The sequence below is a fragment of the Pteropus vampyrus genome, unplaced genomic scaffold, assembly GCF_000151845.1.
Source record: "Pteropus vampyrus isolate Shadow unplaced genomic scaffold, Pvam_2.0 Scaffold244, whole genome shotgun sequence".
Lineage (NCBI taxonomy): Eukaryota > Metazoa > Chordata > Mammalia > Chiroptera > Pteropodidae > Pteropus > Pteropus vampyrus.
This window is the reverse complement of record NW_011889025.1, coordinates 4,952,777-4,973,606: the sequence shown is the minus strand read 5'-3', so window position 1 is coordinate 4,973,606 and position 20,830 is coordinate 4,952,777. Positions and strand designations below refer to the sequence as shown.

At 33.8% G+C, this 20,830-nt stretch overlaps 1 long non-coding RNA gene and 1 pseudogene across 1 annotated transcript; one reads left to right on the top strand and one right to left on the bottom strand.

The window, feature by feature from the left end:
• Positions 1-231: 231 nt before the first annotated feature.
• LOC111729048 lies at positions 232-20,663 on the bottom strand. Its single transcript, XR_002776062.1, has 3 exons — positions 20,529-20,663; positions 11,754-11,756; positions 232-273 (listed from the first exon to the last, which is right to left on the bottom strand). It is a non-coding gene; the product is annotated as an uncharacterized LOC111729048 (long non-coding RNA).
• Positions 15,667-15,785, top strand: LOC111729055 (annotated as a pseudogene).
• Positions 20,664-20,830: the final 167 nt, after the last annotated feature.

Here is a 20,830-nt window from a genome sequence, read left to right as displayed (position 1 = left end):
AGCAAAACATACACAAAGACCAGTGGAAGAGAATCAATAGTCCAGAAGTAAACCCATATTTATATGGGCAAATAATTTTCAACAAAAGTGCTTAAAACATACAGTAAAGTTGCCTTCAATAAATGGTGCTGGGCAAACTGAAAAGCCACCTGCAAAAGAATAAAACTAGACTGTTTTCTATCTCCACGCACCAAAATTAACTCAGAGTGGATTAAGGATCTGAATATGAGGCCCGAAACAATAAATTGCATAGAAGAAAACATAGGAAATAAACTCAAGGACCTTGGACGTAAAGAGAATTTTATGAATTTACAAATTCCCTCAAAAGCAAGGGAAGTGAAAGCTGAAATAAATGAATGGAACTACATCTAACTTAAAAGCTTCTGCTCAGCAAAAGGAATTGTCAACAAGGTAAAGAGACAACCATCTGAATGGGAAAATATATTTGCAAGCGATGTCTCTGATAAGGGCCTAATATCTAAAATATACAAAGAAGTCATATAACTCAATAACAACAACAACAACAACAACAACAACAACAACAACAAAACAAACCAATCAAAAAATGGAGAGAGGACCTTAACAGACACTTCTCCCTAAAAGACATACATACGGACAACAAATATTTCAAAAGATGCTCAACATCGTTAGCTATTAGGAAAATGCAAATCAAAACTACAATGGTAGACCATCTCACACCTGTTAGAATAGCTATAATCAACAGGACAAATAATAACACATGTTGGAGAGGACTGGGAGAAAAAAGAACCTTCATATACTGCTGGTGGGACTGCAAATTGGTACAGCCACTATGGAAACCAGTATGGAGGTTCCTCAAAAAGCTAAGAATTGATCACCATATGATTGAGCAATCCTTGTACTGGGTATTTACTCCAAAGACTTGAAAATTCATATCTGAAAAGATATTTGCACACCGATATTCATAGCAGCACTATTCACAGTAGCCAGGAAATGGAAACAACCCAAGTGTCTTACGATAGATGATTGGATAAAGAAGCTGTGTTACATATATACAATGGAATATTCTTCAGCCAGAAGAAATGAAATACTTCCATTTGTGACAACATGGATGGACCTTGAGATAATCACTCTAAGCAAAATAAGCCATGACAGAAAAAGTTGAAAGTCACATGATATCATTTATATGTGGGATATAAACCTAAAAGCATTTTGAATGCAGGTCTGGTGTCACAACTGTCATTTCCCCAACTCCTCAAAATAATGTAAGTAGTTGTTTAAACAAATTTAACTATTTCTTTTGTGCATGAAATTAAAATGATACATAAAATGATACATAAAATATTTACTCCTATTTTAAATCCCATGTAAAACAGAAAGCAACAAACAAACAAGACAAACAAAAACTCTCAGACACAGAGTCGGGAGGAGGTATAAAAAAGTAAAGGGGATTAAATATACATGACAAAAGGAGATTTGACTTTAGGTGGTGAACAAACAATGCAATATACAGATGAAGTATTATAAAATTGCACACCTGAAACTTATATAATCTTATTAACCAATGTCACTCTAATAAAGTGAATAAAATACAAAAATAGAGAGAAGGGGAAAATGGTGTAGATGATAGAGGTTTTGTTCATCCTTCTTGTGACCAAATCAAAGTTGTGACAGAAACACGGAGCAAACAGAGAAGAAAGTTGCCTGGGATCTAGATGAACAGAAGCAATACAACTAGGGAAAGAAATAATCAATCTGCAACAGTAGAAGGTAAGAGGGGGTGAAGACATGAGCCTGCCTGGTCACTAGTGACTGGGGGGGTGGGGCGGGGGACAGAGGCTGTGGCGGTGGCAGCCGGCAGCTACAGATACCTCTTAATGGAGCTATGTCCACAAACTGACATTCCCAATGACGGACCTGACCACGCTAAGCACCAGAGCCAGGTCTGCTGCTCAGAGGGCACCAGAGACTTACATGGGGACACTGAGTTGATGGAGTAAGAGCTGGAGAGGAAGATCTCCCCCAGATAGAAGTGCCAGTGGTATCCATTGTTTCTCTGTTGAGCCCTCTCCCCTCCCAGTGTGCAGACAGAGTACTGCCATATCTGAGATATCATTAAACTGGATAACAGAGGTTGCTCTGCCAAGAGGATTACCTGAAACTTCATCTCCCTCAACTCACAGTCCCACCTAAGCCATGTCCAGGCGTGTCCTCTGCGAGTCAGGTGCTCCTTGCTGAGCAGCACCAAGCCTCGCACTGGCGCCATCAGGGCCTCGTTTTCTGGTGTGGTTTCTTAAGGTAATTATAAGCACAGCATCTGTGGATTCCTTGCTGAATCATAACAGGTGGCTCCAGAAGGGCTAAACTTGGCCTACAGCTGAGGCTAACTTGGCCTGTAGCTGAACCCCTCTCAGGACTGTGCCTCTCAACACCTACTACACGAAGCCACACTAAGAAGACTGGGAGATGTAGGAGCTTTGTTTAGTACATAGAAACAGACACAGAAAGGTAGCCAAAATGGGGAGAAAAAGAAGGATGTCCCATATGAAAGAACAGAACAGAGACCTAGGAATAATGGAGTCAAGCAATCTAACATATGCATAGTTCAAAATACTTATTATAAAGATGTTCAATGAACTTAAGAGAAGTGTAGATAAACTCAGTAAGACCTTTAACAAAGAGATTTAAAAAAAAAAACATACAAATGGAAAAAGAAATTATAAAAGGGAACCAGTCAGAAATGAACACATTATCTGAGATGAAGAGTATATTAGATGGAATAAACAGAGTGGATGAAAAAGAGGCTAGAACTACCAATATAGAGGATGGGGAAGCCAAGGACACTCAATCAGAATGGCAAGAAAAAGGAAGCCAAGACTATAATAATAATTTAAGGAGCCCATGGGACACTATGAAATCTCCATCTCATAGAGGTTCCTGAAGGAAAAGAAGTTGAAGAGCTATTTGAAGATATAATGATGGAAAACTTCCCTAACCTGGTGAAGGAAATAGACATACAACCCCATGAAGTTCAGAGAGTCTCAAGAAAAAGGAACTCAAAGAGGTCCACACCAAGACACATCATAATTAAAATGCCAAAGGTTAAATATAAAGAGAGAATCTTAAAAGCAGGACGAGAAAAAGCAGTTAGTTACCTACAGGGGAGCACCCATAATACTGGCAGATGATTTCTCAAAAGAAACTATTTAAGACAGAAGGGCTTGGCTCAAAAATATTCAACATGATAATAACCCAGGATCTACAACCCACAATACTTTATCCTGCAAAGATATCATTTAGAATCAAAGGACAGATCAAGAGCTTCCCAGACAAAAATAATCTAAAGGAATTTATTAACACCTAGTCAGTATTAAAGGAAATGTTGGAGGGACTTCTTTAAGAAGAAAAACATGTATTAGAAACAGGAATAAAGAATGGTAATAACTACAGTCCTATCAACAAGTACCCCAAATGGAAAAGAATGAAGTGCTCCAATCAAAAGATAGAGTGGCTGAAAGGATAAGAAAACAAGACCCCTACATATGCTGCTTACTTCAGATAGACTCACTTTGGCTGAAAAAGTACACGCAGACTAAAAGGAAGGGGATGGAAAAAATATTGTCTTGATAGACCTATAGTGTATTGTGCTGAATAAAATAAGTCAGATAGAGGAAGACAAATATCACATGATTCTACATACATGTGGAATCTAAAGAACGAAATAAACAACAAAAAAATGGAAATAAACTCATAGATACAGAGAATATTTTGAGGGATACTAGATGGGATGATAGTTGGGATAGTAAAAAAAGCAAAAGGATAGTTACAAAATAGAAATGGAGATATAAAGTGTAGCATAAGGGAAATAGTTAATATTGTAAAAAATATGTAAAAGGAAGAAGGGTACTAGATTTAGTGGGTGGATTGCTTTGCAAGTTATTTGGATCTTTGATTACTATATCGTACAACTGAAATGAATATATTATTGTATGCCAACTATAATTGAAATAAACTCATTGAATTGTACAATGTAAATACAAGCAACTAATTATCTATTGTATTTCAATAAAGCCAGGAGGGGGGAAATATTTTCTCCTTATTTGTATTTACTATATGTTTCCACTCTGTATTTCTCATATTTCATGAGAGTGATGACTTTTATATTTAATGAGGCTTAACAAGATAATTATCTCCTAAAATCTATAGTATATAAGATCCTAAATTTTTCACAGCAAGGCCATTTACCTAAAATAATACTTAAAAAAACAAAACAGTTTCAAAATTGATAGTCAAAATAGCTACCAATATCACTCCATGATAGTAGTAACAGACATTGAGGGACTATGTTTTAATGGGCCTAGTGCCCAGCAATTTGAAGCTGCTTTCTCAATAGGTGGTAGCAGAACTATCCCTAAATTATCTCAGCTTAAGTATCAACATAGCAGAATACTGAAAGATTTAAACATCAGAGCTCACAGAGCAAACCATGTGCTCTATCTCTCTGTTGGACACTAACTCTGACTGATTTACAGAACTGAAAAATCTGTACACTACAATAGTACTTCCATGTATTCAAATACTATGTGCTAGGCACACTGTGAGATGTTGGGCATATACACAAGGCCTCTGCTCTCACAGAGCTTATATTCTAGCAAGAGTTACAGAAAATAACATTCAAATGAATAAGTAGGATAATTTCAGATAGTAAGAATTGCTATAAATAAAATTAAATGATATAATGGGATAAAGAGTGACTGGGGAAATATTTTAGATGGACCTAAATGTGTAGCCATAGTTTGAGGTTAGATATTTAAAAAAAAATTATAATATACTAATAATGTTAGCCAGCATTTACTGGTTATTCTCAATCACAGTAAAAAAAAAAATACAATTCTTTTACACCGGTGAGTTAAGTGCATAAAAGGTGTCACTGATAGAAATATTTCAAAGTTTTCTGTTAGTTTGATTTATATTTTGCAAACTAGGGGGGAAAACACTTCATCTTTTGTAAACATACTTAAAATTCAATTTATCTACAAACTAAAATGCTTTCTCACATTTACTCTGGTGTCTCCTCCCCCATAAGCTCCTACTTTCCATGACATTAGATTAAGAGATCACAAACTTTTGGCTATATAGCAGGCCCTTCCAGCTGTAGAGGGCTCTGGTCAAGTGAAAAGCGAATAGTACAATCAGTTGCCCAGATGTATTTATTTGCCAAATAACTGGATACTTGGATACATCTGGACATCTGAATGAACTCTTAACTCCTCATCTTTCCAACAGCTCTTCATTTCACAGCTTCAGAATCACCTGTATAAAGAGAAACAAACGAAAAAATCCACTTTGGAGTGGAAGGATCAGTCTATTCCTGGTTCTGCTGTCCCATTAAAAAAAGCAACTCCTACTATTGTTTTATAAAATTCAGCAATACCTATAAATAAAAGATTAATATTTTGAAATTAAAATATATCACAAATATAGAAAATTGAGTCAAACCAAAATTGATTGCATAATTAGTCATTTATATAATATATAGTTCTAGTACCCTAGATGTTAAATATATGTAGTATAGCATAAAGGACACTAGGCTGGGAGGTAGGAGACATGGGTTTTAGTCCTGACCCTATCACTTAGTTGATGTGTGACTTAGGATAAGTCATTGAACGAATTTGGGCTTCTGTTTTTTCATACATGATATGAAGAGGTTGCGATAGATGAACTCTACCACTGCTGGCTCTGAAATGTTGTGACTCAGGTTTTTTTCATAAATGTTTGACTTTATGCTACTTTACAGGTAAGATGCTTCTAAATAGCTAAATTTGGTTACATTTAGATTCTACTTCTTGTTATGGCCAATTAAATGTAAGAAATGGCATTCATCCAAGAAAGCCTCTTGATTTCAAAGGAGTATGAAAATGATTTTTAATTTGAGTATTCTCATAATGCAGCCCATGTATCTTACAAATTAATGTACATGTATTCTGTCAGATGTCTTCTACTTCCTTAAATGAATACTAAATACATGTCATTCTCAAAGAGTTAGGAGACTACACAAATTCACAGAAAAAATTGAAACACAATTAATTAATTGTGATTTTCTGATTTTAAAAATTCTTGTGCCTTCTATACTGTACAGAAAAAATGAAGTATAAGAAGTAATGGCCAATTTTGTGGCTATCTAAAGCTTGATTTCTGCTCTAATGGTTTAATGCTCAACTAAAATCTGTGCACTGCTTTGCATACTCTTCTTCTTCCTTTTTATTTATTTATGGAGAAAAATAATACCTCAGTTAGAGAACTTTGAAAATACTCTGTTTCTTGCAGAAGTTCTGTGAACTTCATATTAGATGGTGTCAATATTTAGAAAAAAAACAGATCTGCCTATTTTAAGACTTCTTTCAGTGAGATTAAAGCTAAAATATCAGACCACAAATTACATATAATATGTTTTCACTTTTTTTCTAACAAGATGTGTGAAAAATTCTGCTACTTACAGTCTCAGAATACTTCCTGTATAACTCAATTTACAAAATAAAATCTGTCAAGAACTTCAAACAAACGTATGTCCTCAAATCCCATTGCTTATGATTTCAGTGTGTGTGTGTGTGTGTGTGTTGGGGCTGGGAAATAAATAGAAAGGGGCTAAGACAATACATATTTTATTATTATCATCCTCCAAAGCACCATAATTTTATAAGTTGAAATCATTTCATGATGGTTCAAAGCCCCTTCGAGTGGTTGAATATTTTCATTCATATTTTTCAAGCAAGAGAATTAAGTTACCTAATGTTTAAAATCTATAAAATACTGATCACTGCAAATTTGAATAAAATAAGCCATTTGTGAAATAACAGATGCTTCAGAACAGTCACACCTGTATTTCCATCTTACTGAAGATCATTCTCTGTATAGGTGTTCACGATTGTTCCACCCACTCATATGCAGTAGAGACAGTTTTCTATCTTAGAGACTCATACTATAATATATATCAACTATAGGCAATTTTGCTAGAATATCAAAACATGTTATTCTACAATTTCATCCAAAGTTAAAGCAAATTTTTAAAAAAAGAAAGTATTTCTGAGACAACAGAAAATTTGAGTAAGGACTGGGATATTAGATGGTATCAAAGAATTATTCTTAAAATTGCTAAGTATGGTAATTGCATCATGTTCATGTAAGAATTGTGAAAAGTTGTCATAAATGGAGCCATTTTCAAATAGAGCCAGAGCAACCTTTCAAGAGGAACTGCTTTGTATGTGATACTCCTCAAACTTTTGGAATGTTTGAACTGGGCAAAATAACCTTTGAACTGAGCCAAATGAACACTATTCCAAATGACTGTTTGTAAAGCTGACAGGAAAGTAAACTCCATGACCACAAGGACTGATGGTTATGAACATGCTTTAGAATGAGTACCATCGTGTATAGCTAAAGATTAACTTAATTTATTAGCCTCAATAGAAATTCCTTCCTTCTCTTCATGTAATTGGTTCCTTTCCTTTTATGATAAAACCCTTTACCTTCACCTCATAATTGGAACACTATTTGAGTTTCTGCATTAATCAGTACTTCTCAAATAGCTACTTTATGATCTAAAATAAATGCTTGTTGCTTCTGACTCTGGCATTTTCTTTTTAGGTTAGCAGAACATATCCACAATTTAAAAAATGCATACTGAAGTAAAGCAAAATGATTTAAAGTAATTCAACAAAGCATGTGGGAGAGAAAGAGAAAGGTAATAGATGAGTTAAGCATTGCAAAATATAAATATAATTATTAAATCTGGGTTATTATATGACAGATCACTATACTATTATTTCTACTACTGTGTATGTTTGAACGTTTTTCAAAAGAAATTATAACTACAAATGAGATATGTTCTCAGGTTATAGAGAATGAAAATATTTCTCTCAAATATGGCAGCTTTCATTATTTTATACACAATCCAAATTTTATTTTTAGCATCTTAATGCGCCACCAGTTCAGTTGTTAGAACAAAAACAAACAAAACAACAAAACATTATTTTAACTATCTCCTGAAATGATAAGGTTGATGTATTTTCTCTAGAAAAAATTATCTTTCTAGATATTATAAAATTATATAGGCATCTTTCTTCTTTGGTGACTTTCTTCCCAGTGGATGTTATGATAATGCATGTTGAGAAAAGTAGTCTTTGAGTAAACCACATTTCTAATACCAATTTATTAAAGTCTTTTCATAGATACCACCCTCTTCAGTTAACAACAACTTACAACAACTTGAGCTCTCTTGTCTAAGCTATTAAAGGTGATATAATAATGATAAAGATCTTAAAAATCTTGCAGAAAATAAATGAATGGGACTGCATCAAACTAAAAAGCTTCTGCTCAGCAAAATAAATCCTCAACTAGGTAAAGAGACAATCTTCTGAATGAGAAAATATATTTGCAAGCAATGCCTCTGATAAGGGCCTAATATCCAAAATATACAAAGAACTCATGACTCAATATCAACAAAAAAACAAACAATCAATCAAAAAATGGGCTGAGGATTTTTTGACACTTTTCCCTAGAGGATATACAAATGGCCAACAAATATTTCAAAAGAAGCTCACCATCACTAGCTATTAGGGAAATGCAAATCAAAACCACAATGAGATACCATCTCACACCTGTTAGAATAGCTATAATCACAGGACAAGTAATAACAAATGTTGGGGAGGATGCAGAGAAAAAGGAACCCTCATAAAGTGTTGGTGGGAATGCAAATTGGTACAGCCACTATGGAAAGCAGTATGGAAGTTCCTCAAAAAAACTAAGAATTGATTTACCATGTGATCCAGCAATCTCTCTACTGAGTATTTACCCCAAAGTCTTGAAAACTCCATATCCGAAAAGATATTTACACACCGATGTTCATAGCAGCACTATTCACAGTGGCCAGAACATGGAAGCAACCAAAGTGTCCTACGATAGATGATTGGCTAAAGCAGCTGTGGCACATATATACAACGGAATATTACTCAGCCATAAGAAGAGATGAAATACTGTCCTTTACGACAACATGGATGGCCCTTGAGATAATCATGCTAAGCGGAATAAGCCAGACTGAAAATGTTGAAAATTACATGATATCACTTATGTATGGGATATAAACCTAAAAGCAGCAAATGAACAGGACAAACAGAGATTCAGGGACATGGACAATGGACTAGTGGTTACCAGAGAGTAGGGGGTGGGGGAGGAGGGAAGAGGTAGACAGGGTAAAGGGGGTCAAATATGGGGGTGTTGTGGGAAGGTGAAGTGGGTAAAGGGGATCAAATATATGGTAGCTGAAGGAAACTGGTCTCTGAGATGTAATCACACAATAGAATATATAAATGTAAAATTATAATGTACACTTGAAAATTATATAATTGTATTAACCCATGTTACCCCAATAAACTTAAAAAATAAAAAATAAAAATAAATAAAAAATCTTGCAGAACAGCAATGTGATCGATTCAATATTAGTAACTAAATACATTGAAAAATTTAATTGATTAAATCTATTTCTCGTCAGAAACCTCTTTTCACTCAGCAAACAAAGGAAAATGTGCTTGGTGCAAATCACCACTGAGGTATGGTGTGACAACTTTGCCTCACATGTTAAATTATGCCAGAATATAGGTTAACAAGAGTATTATTCTTTTGTGTTGTTTGTTTATAATGAATGAAAGCCTCAAGTGAAGACATACTGAATTGTTGCTAAGCAATCACCATGCTATTCTCCTGGGCAGTGACCTTCCATTAAATAGTGAATAAACTTGAAGAAAAGTCATCCTGTCTCCAACAAATTTTTGTTTGAAGGACCATATTTCTGGCAAAAATAAAAGTATCCGAAGAAAATGACTAAAAGACAGAAGCCTGAACAAATAAAAGAGATCTGCAATTATCTAAATCAAGGTCACAGCATTATTAAATAGTCACTCAGAAAGATGTGCCCACCAAAGAGTATTATTCCTTTTTCTGATTTCAGGGACTTACTTTTCCTTAATAAATTATGTATTGTTTAATAAAAATATATTATATGCATCAACATTAACATTTGTTCTGTAAGTAGTAAATCATAAGCAGTGTTACTACTTTTATTGTTATATTTAAAAACTTTCACAAGAAGTCCCATTTCCTTATTTTATAAATGCATTTCTAGGTTAAAGTTATAGGACCCTATTTTTTCAAAATGCAGGTTCACTGCATTTTGACCACATGATATGTCATGCACTATGATAATTAATTTCACCTAATTTAAGTTCCTCTACTCATTTTACAGAAAAAGAAATTGCGGGGTTCAAAGTAGTTAAGCAGTTTTTACTAGAAAATTTCAAGTCTAAGATTCTAAAAGAATATTTGGGGTATTAAAAAATAACTCAGCATATTTAGTAAGAAAATATAAGCAAAGAGTTTATGTGTTCATCAGGCCATTGTTCATTTATTCAACACATTTATTTAATGCCTATTATGTCCTTAGCAATATTCTAGATACTTGAAATATACCAGTAAATAAAGCGAAGTCCCCTGCCCATGTAGAGGTTACATTTTTGTTCTTTCCATTGATTACCAACTATTTTTGAATTGAGAATTTATGGTAAAATAAATTGGTATAATTTTTAAATATTTTCAAGATTTTACTTCTCTTTTTATAGGTAAAGGAATAAAAGTTATGCAAGCTACTTTTGGCAAATTATCTCTATCCTTAAGGTTACTAACTAACATATTTGTGATTATATAATCACTACTGTTCTCTATTCAAACTTAATTTTTCCCACCATCTGTTAGTACAGGAGTTCTGAAATAAAATCAGTTGTTGCTGTATTATTTGTTATTGTAAGAAAGACTCCTTGAGTTTTAAAATGTTTTTTAAACTACTAAAATACTTTGGTTCAAAATAAAACGATCTCTATAGAAAAGCAACTGAAAAAATGAAAGTCAAAGATAGAAGTGTTGGCAATATAGTGTCTCCACAGCTGATGGTGTGTGTATATATATGAGTACAATTCTGAAATATATATAAATTCTATAGATTCCACAAAACACCTGCTACTCAAAGAAAGCCAGAAATTATTCTAAATGGTCATTACAATCAACTTGGCAAAAACTGAAAAGTTACAATTATAAAACAAGTACCTAGTTCATGCCAATATTTGTGGAAACTTATTCATCTGCTTCCCATATACCTTTGGGCTTGATACTTTGCATCTAGCAGGAGAAAGCTATTAGTATAGAACTTTATATAAAGTTCATGCCACTGAATCTGTCACTGTGGTATACCTTGGGAAATGTTACTATACAAGTCACCATCTGTAACCCTAAAATAAGTTGAGAAAATAAAGAATTTCTTGATTAAGTAATCCTTGTAGAAATTTATCAACATGAAAAGAGTATGAAAAGGGGATGCACAATAATTATTTCTATTACTAACATTATTATATGACAAACACTGTGGTAAATACTTTATATATTTTTTCTCACTTAATCTTTATTGTGACAGCAATGCAATACCAGATTAAAAAAATAAATTGAGATGTTAAATTACTACAAACAGTGATACAGAAGGATTCAATTTCAAAACTGTCCACTGCAATGTGTACACTTACTCAGTATCAGTAACACTTACAGTGATTCTTTGATTCCTGCAAGAAACTATAAAATTCTCCAAATTGGACATTGTACCTGTCAATCTGTATGACTAATATATAAACATATTCTCCGGGAAGATGTTAAGAGGAGGCACATGAAGAATATCTAACTTCCTGTTTTGGTTCTTGAGGAAACTGATCCAGAAGAGATTAATGACTTGTCTAATGTACTTATGTTGATTTTTGTCAATACCAAGATTAGAAGCAAGTCTCCTATTGCTGAGCTTTGCCAAGAGAAAAAGGCCTCTAAAAGTCACAGATGGTTAAAGTATCACTAGTCTGTGCATACCTTTTAATACCAATGTCTCATAGCCTCCTTTAAGTGAAAGAAATGTCATAGACTACAAAACTAAATGCAGTAGAAAGATACTGGAATGACTCCTGAATACGTGGCTCTTCAAATATTAAAAGGAAAAAGGAAGTCAAGAAGAAAAGCAGGAAGAAAAAAGGAACAAAGAAAGGAGAGGAAGAAGAGAAGGAAGGAAGGGAGGGAGAGAGGTAAAGAAAGAGGGAACAGAAAGAAAAAAGAAACAAAAATTGTTGTTCTCAAACCTGTATGAATTCCTAGATTTCTGGAAGCCCCACATGGCTGTGTATGCATACTGTTCCAGGGACTAATTCTGGCAGGAATAGCTGGCAGGAATATTCTCGAACATAAGTTGCTTATATAAAACTTCGTTAAAGCTCACAGTTGCATTCTTGATGATTTAATTCACTCACAATAATAGCAGAGGTACAAAGTGATTTTTAGATACAGTTAACACTTCCATGACTAGAGCAAAAATATTAAAAGGCAATTTTGTTCTGTTGGAAAACACACTAGTTTAAATATTCAAATAATACACACTAGTTTATATATTCAAATAAGTCCTTTAGAGATAACCCTACCAACCAATAGTCCTAGATTATTACTTGAATACAGTTTGTGAATTTAAAATAAAACTTCACTAGAGAAGTTTAAAATAGCAATGGAAAACAGCTTTTAGCTTTGGATCACTAAGGACTCACAACATGACTTGTCTTTGACCTTCCCAAAACAATTTAAATGTACCAGATGTTTTGAAAGCAGATATTCCTTTGAAGCAACGAAGTATTCAGTTATAGTTTAAGAATTTCTAAATAATGTCTTCTCCCTTTGGGTCATATAGCTAAGTATGCAATGGGAAGCCTTTTGTCTATTACATATGAAGCTAAATAGTACTAAAAAATTTTTTTGACAGTTAAATTTTTGAGGGCATCATTCTCTAAACCTGTAGTTAAATATGCATACAGTACTGGGATAAGCTGACTTTAATTGCTATTGAAAGAAGACATATGCTGCACTTGAATGAGCATAGAGTTTGGAATCCAAAGATGGAAAGTGGAGTTCAACTTTTACTTCTTAACCTTATAACTTTGGGCAACTCATTAAATCCCCTTGTGCTTTTATTTATTCTAGCATGAGGCCAAAAAGCTGATCAATGTAAAATTGCTCTGTAAAAAGATAAATTGTCGGCAAATATTAAAATAAAGATGTATTTTGATTTAATGAGTAAATGCATTTTCTAAAGTTAGTCAATAGAATTATCTGATTATTTTAAAATCATGTTCAGAGTATCATGATTAATTATCAAACTATTTTACTTAAAATTGATTACTTTCATAATATGTAACTCTAAGAAAATATGTTCTTAATGAAACAACACATGATAAAAAAATTATTTTATGTAGATTTTTTCCTTTAAGTTTATCTCAAAGATTGGGAAGTGAACCACTCAGAAATTGTTATAATACATTTATCTAAATAGTTTTCCCTCGAAAAAAGGCAAAGTTGAAATTAGAAAGACTAAATTGACTATATTTGCACCAGAATAGAATTGAAATTAGTAGGATTTCCATGATACTCAAATGAAGAGGATACCCAAACACTCAGCATTTACACGTGTATAGAATGAAACAAAATCATTCACTTTAGTCATGACCTGCAGTATGGCAACAAATGGTCTGTCAAAAGAAGAGATTATTTTTTTTACAGTGAAGAAATAACTCTTTATCAGCAGCTTCAGCATAAATACACTCTCCAGTTCAGCTTCATCCTCTTTATAATAGGCTGGATTGTAGTACCACCCCTAGCTGACATTGATAGCTTTTGGCAATCCAGTCAAGAGAAAAGTGGTGACCAAATAATCATGATGGTTTAATATACAAGCACATGCTTTCAAATTGATGGGCCTTTTTTCGTAGGTTTTTTAAATGATGTTTAGATCTTTAGGTTTTATAGTCACATCAAAACAATGTACTATTAATACATCTTTATAAATATGGGGTATATTTTTAATCTAAAGGCCCTTAATGATAAATTTGAGTACGAACTCCTCTAAGAAGTACCTATCACTACATCTCCTTCCAAGGAGACACATAATAGACACTCAAAAATAGTTCTTAAGTTTTTTGAGTTAAAATTTTGAGGATAAAGAGTTCTTAGATAATTTTTTTTTTCTGAGTTAAGATAAAGTGTCTGGCTGGCTGGTGGTCATTGGCAGTTTGCATTTGCTCTCTACATACAACAGTAATTGAAATCCTTTTTATTTGATTTAGTTGTTGTTAATAAACTCTAAAAAAACAGCCTGGATAAAACATAAAATCTTAAGTTTTTAAAAATATCAATTGATTATGCTTGAATTTTTAGCATCTAATATTTTGATTTTATAAAATTACATGTTAATTATATGTGATTGCTTGGTTATTATTTCTCCTTTGACTGACTTGCCAAAAGTTATAGATTTCAGCTTAAGGTGGTACCAAAATTCAGCCTATTATTAAGAGGATGAAGCCAAATGGACAGTGTATTTATGCAAATCAAATTTTATAAACGATAAATGTTTTTGCTCTTAAATCTTGAAATGAGCAATAAGAAGTTAACTACCTGAGTTATTTTTACTTTTAAGTTCGAAACAAATAGGACGAGCATATGTGGTAAAAAATGAGCATGTCCAACCCACTTAGAATATATCGAGTTAAAGCCATTTCAGCAAAACATTCTTGAGCCTTCTACTTCAGCAAGTCATTTGTTATTAAAATAAATCTACAATAATAAAATAAAGAGTTGGTGAATTAAGGAAAGTGTTTCATGTCCATCAAACTTTAGAACATGATAGAGTGCTTTCTATTCATGAAGGGTAGGTAGAATCGCATGCCTTCACATCTATTCATAATCATTTAGAGTAGAATGTAAGTCCTATTTACACTTAGGCATAATTCATATTCCACTTCAAGGAATAATTTAATGCTTCATTATATTAGTTATGTTATTATAAAATAAAAGGATATAAATGAGTACAAAATCACCTGTCAGTATAAACTGCCATAGTGAAATAAAGATACGTTTATTATGCTCATACTATATATTCTTTCAAAACTATAGACTCACATTTTCTCTGCCAATAAATTCACAATTGAATCACAAGAAACACAGCAGGTTAATATCTGTGGCAGCAACTTTTGATGTTAATGAGTGAATTGGCAGTCATAAAACTGGATGGGTTACAGAACATACAGTTGCAAGAAAAAACACATTGGCTTAATGTTTCTTCTCTTCCTCCATGAAAATTATAGGCATGGGATGATTTTTCAAGATTAACATTTACATTGAAAAGTTATAGGGCCAGACTTTGAAACTATACCTAAAAGTTGTTGCCTTCTTTTTGAATGACAGTAAAGATGATTCACTTTAGCCTTGGTATTCTCCGAGAAAAAGTTCACCTGTACCTAAACGTTAGCAAGGTCTCTAACAAAAAATACTGGATGAGGAAAAAAGGAAAAGAATCCACACTGATAGTTATTATTTATTTATTGAAAAAGTCTTAATTGAGGGCCTTCTATGTGTTAGGCACAGTTCTAGGGGCTGGTGACATGGTAATAGGCAAAATAAACACAATCTTTTGTATGGAGAAAAAAGTCTATTGCATGTAACAGACCTTATATGACTAAATACCCCTAGTCCATTTCTTTAGAGGATGTGATTGGTGTTAAGAAAAGAAGGATATTCTAGGGCCATGCCACCCTGAACATGCCCAATCTCGTCTGATCTTGGAAGTTAAGCAAGATTGGGCCTGGTTAGTATTTGGATGAGAGACCACCTAGAAAAACCAGGTGCTGTAGGCATTAAAAAAAAAAAAAAAAAGAAAAGAAAAAGAAGATAGGGTGTTATGAGAGAGTTTAATTTAGATTGGTTAGTCAAATATGGCTTATTTAATAATAAAAATTAACTTAGATCTGAAGGATCCATGCTATGCCTATTTTTCATCAGGCTACAAAGTTATTGGGAAAAAAATTGGATTTCAGTTTCAAGCCTATCAGATCCAAAGCCACTCATAATGCTAGAGCTGTCTGAGGAGTATATCAAAAAGCCACAGTGTAAAGCATAAAAAATGACTATTACGAATGTTTCTAAAAGAGAACTGGATGGCATTAAACTATACCACATTAATTCTTGCTTTATTTCTGAACAATTTATAGACTCCATAAAATGTCTGCAGTAGAATTTTAACACTTATTAAGACTCTCTCTCTCTCTCTCTCTCTCTCTCTCTCGACGTCTCTCACTCCTCCATGTTTTTCCAAACTCTCCAATTATCTGTTATTTTTTAATAGGAACTTATCCTAGTCTTCTTTTTACATTAGTGTCTGTGCAATGTGCACATAGAATTACTTTTCATGTAAGAAAGAGGCTGGAAATTCAATATGTTTTTGCATAGACTGCTTCATCTAAGTAAGGGGATTTTATTCTGTGTAAAATCCACCACAGTGCCTAGAAATACAAAAACATGGAGGAGTGAGAGACATCCCTAGATCTCTCCCCTTGAAACAACCATAAGCTGAACATCTAAAATGAAACAAACAAAAAAAACAACCAAACCACCCACCAGCACGTCTGAGTGTGGGATCTATGCATAAAAGCTACACAGATTAGAACCCAGGGTGTCAGGTCATAGACTGAGAAAAACAAAGAAGCTGCATCTCATAGACAGAGCTCCCTGTAGGAGAGTGGGGAGGGGAGAATGTGTGGAGAGTTCCCTGAACAGCCCTGCCTGGGAGAGTTGTGAGCTCCATGCGGCCGACGGAGTAAGTAATCAGGGCAGAAAGCAGAGAAGCAGGACGGCAGAGAAACAACAGTTGATTTTTCCAGCCGTGATTGCAGAACCGAGGCTGAGCCGTAGACCTCAGCGCCCAGCCCAGAGGGCCCCCTATATCCTCTGAGATCAAACACCACGGAGATTCACCAGGGGAATCAGGGTAAACACTGTCCCTAACACTGACGGATAATGAGACTGAGGGTATCGAGATGATTAAACATCTATAAGAAAAAAAAGGGGGGCATTATTAAGGCTTTATATAAAGCAGGGATCCAAGAGGCTTAGGCGCCACCTACTGGAAATCAAAAGAAAAACATCCTTTTTTTTTGCAACAGGCTAGAGGGACTTTTATATAATAATTCTTCTTTCTGGAAAAAAAAAAGCTGAATACACTTCTTTAACGCCCAGGCGGAAAAATAGTCCATTAAACACCATGAACAACCAAGGTAAAAAGGCATCTCAGAAAGAAAGAGAAAAATCTCCAGAAAACAAGCTTACAGCCATAGAAATATGTGACATAAATGACAGAGAATGCAGGATGGTACTTCTGAAAAAACTCGGTGAGATCTGAAATGAGTCATATTAACAATTTCAGGAATTGAAAAAACAACTAGATGAGCAGAATGAATTCTTTAGCAAGGAGATCGAAACCTTCAAAAATAAGAGAAAAGATCTCCTGGAGATAAAAACACACTAGAAGAGTTGAAAAATGAAATAGCAAGCTAAGGAAATAGAGTCAATCAAATGGAAGAAAGATTCAGTGATATTGAAGAAAGAAATCTAGAAATAAATCAGAAGGAAGAAGAGAGAAACTGAAGAATGAAAAATAATGAAAGAGAAATACAAGAACTAGATGATATCATCAAGAGAGGAAACATAAGATAATGGGTATTACCAAAGGTGAGGAAAAGGAGTAGGGATAAGAAAGCACTTTCAGATAAATAGTTGATGAGAATATCGCAAATCTAAGGAATGAACTAGAACTTGGAATTCAAGAAGACAACAAAACACTAAATTATCTCAACCAAAAAAGGCCTTCACCAAGATACACTGTATTAAAATTATCAAAAATCAACAACAGACAGAATTCTCAGAGTGGCCAGGGAAAAGAAGAGAGTAACTTATAAAAGAAAACCCATTAGATTATCGTCGGACTTCTCAGCACAAACATTACAAGCCACAAAGGAGTGGAATCAAATATTCAAACTATTAAGTAAAAGAAACTATCAGCCAAGAATAATGTATCCAGCTAAGCTCTCCTTTAGATATGAAGGAGAAATAAAGACCTTTCCAGACATACAAAAATTGAAGGAATTCTCCACTACAAGGCCTGCACTACAGGAAATACTGAAAGAGATCAGCTCAAGTAAAACAAAATGACAAAAAAAAAATCATAATTAGGACTATGGTGACTAGCAGGCATATAGAAACAGAGGAGTGCATTGTAAGCTTAAACAATAAGAAGAGATTTGCTATAGCAAGATAGTAATGGACATTCAGCATACATAGGAACAAATTGAGACAACAATGACTGAAAAGGAGAGGATTCAAAGATCCAAATTAGTAAAAGGCAATGGAGATAAGGCACACACAGAAGAATAACTTTATACAAATAACTATCCTTTACATATTTGTAAAGGTAACCATACGTCAAAGATTCAGAACTGAAGTATATAACATAAAATGAAAAGAACTAGAGTGAAAACCCATAACAGTCAACTAAAATAAAGAAACCAGAAACACAAGGACAAGGAATCAATGGAAACATTGAGCTACCAGAAAGCAAAAGGTAAAATGGCTATAAGGATACCTCATATTTCAAAATCACCCTAAGTGTAAATAGACTGAACTCACCAATAAAAAGGCACAGAGTTGCACATTGGATCAAAAAAACAAAACCCAACCACATGCTACCTCCAGGAGACACATCTCAGCTCCAGAGACAAATATAGACTCAAAACGAAAGGATGGGAAATGATATTTCAAGAAAATGACATTCAGAGTACAATGGGAGTAGTGGAACTAATATCAGATGAAGTAGACTTTAAAATAAAAAAAAGGTAAAGAAAGCTACTGAGGGACATTTCATAATGATAAAGGGAATTATGCACCAAAATGACATAACACTTATTAATATCTATGCTGTCAATCAGGGAACCCTGAAATATATAAAGTAATTTGTAACAGAACTAAAGAGATACACAGATCAAAACACTATCATAGTAGCGGACCTCAATATCCCACTGTCAAATATGGACATATCATCCAAACAGAAAACCAATAAGGAAATAACATCCTTAAATAACACATGAGACCAACTGGCCATAATTGACACTTACAGAGCCTTCCATCCCCAAACAGCTGCTTATACATTCCTCTCTAGTGCAAATAGAACATTATGAAGGATTGACCACATACTGGGACAAAGAGATAGCCTCAACACATATAAGAGGGTTGAAATAATGCCAACCATATTCTCTGATCATAATGCTTTGAAACTAGAAATCAACTGCAAAAAGAAAGGGAGAAGACCTACAAATACATGGAGATTAAATAACATACTACTGAGTAATAAGGGGTCAAAGAAGAAATAAAAAGAGAGATCAAGAGATAGATACATAGAAATGAATGAAAATGACAGTACAACATATCAAATCTTTTGGGACATGGCAAAAGTGGTCATAAGAGGATAGTTTATATCATTACAGGCCTATCTCAAAAAACAAGAATGAGCCAAAATAACCTAATGCTTCCTTTAAAAACAAAAACAAAAACAAAACTAGAAAAAAGAACACGTGAGCCTAAAGTCAGCAGAAGAAAAGAAATAATCAAAATTAGAGCAGAAATAAGTGAAATTCAAAACAAAAAAATGATAGAAAAAATAAATGCAACAAAGAGCCGGTTCTTTGAGAAGGTTAATAAAATTAACAAAGCCCTAGCTAGACTCACTAAAGAGAAAAGAGAAAAGACACAAATAAACAAAATCAGGAGTGAAAGAGGGGAAATTATGAGACACTGCAGAAATACAAAGGATTATACAAGAATATTATGAAAAGTATATAACACCAAATTTAATAACCTAGAAGAAATGGACCAGTACTCAGAAAAATACAACCTTCCTAGCCTGAATCAAGAAAAGCTGGAAAATCTAAATAGACCGATCAGCAGAATGGAAATTGAAACAATTATCAAAAACCTCCTAAAATGTAAAAGTCCAGGACCACATGGCTTCATCGGTGAATTCTACCAAGCATTTAAAGAAGATTTAGTACATATTCTCCTCAAACTCTGTCAAAAAATCAAAAAGGAGGCAATACCTTCCAACTCATTTTATGAGACCAATATTACCCTGATACTAAAACCTGGTAAAGATAACCCCAAAAAAGAAAATTACAGACCGATATCTCTCATGAAAACAGATGCAAAAATCCTTAATAAGGTACTAGTGAACCAAATACAGCAACATATTAAAAAGATTATACACCACGATCAAGTAAGCTTCATCTCAGGGGCACAGGGATGGTTCACCATAAGCAAATCGATTAATGTGATGCACCATTAAAACAAATTAAAAAAGAAGAATCATACAATCGTATCGATAGATGTAGAAAAAGTCTTCGACAAGACACGGCATCCATTTATGATAAAAACATTTTACAAAATCATTATAGAAAAAAAGTACCTTAATTAATAAAGATCATCTATGACAAACCCTCAGCCAACATTATACTTAATGGTGAAAAATTAAAAACCTTCCCTCTGAGATAAGGAACAAGGACCTTGGAATTAAAGATGGTTTTATAAATTTGACCTGAAAACAAGGGAAGTAAAAGCTAAAATAAATGAATGGGACTATATCAAACAAAAAAGCTTCTGCTCAGCAAAAGAAAGCGTCAACAAGGTAAAGGGACAACCAACCTAATGAGAATATATATTTGCCAGCAGTGCCTCTGATAAGGGCCTAACATCCATAATATATAAAGAACTCATACGACTCAATTACAACAAAAAACAAATGATCCAATTAAAAATCGGGCAGAGGACCTGAACAGACACTTCTCTCTAGAGGACATAC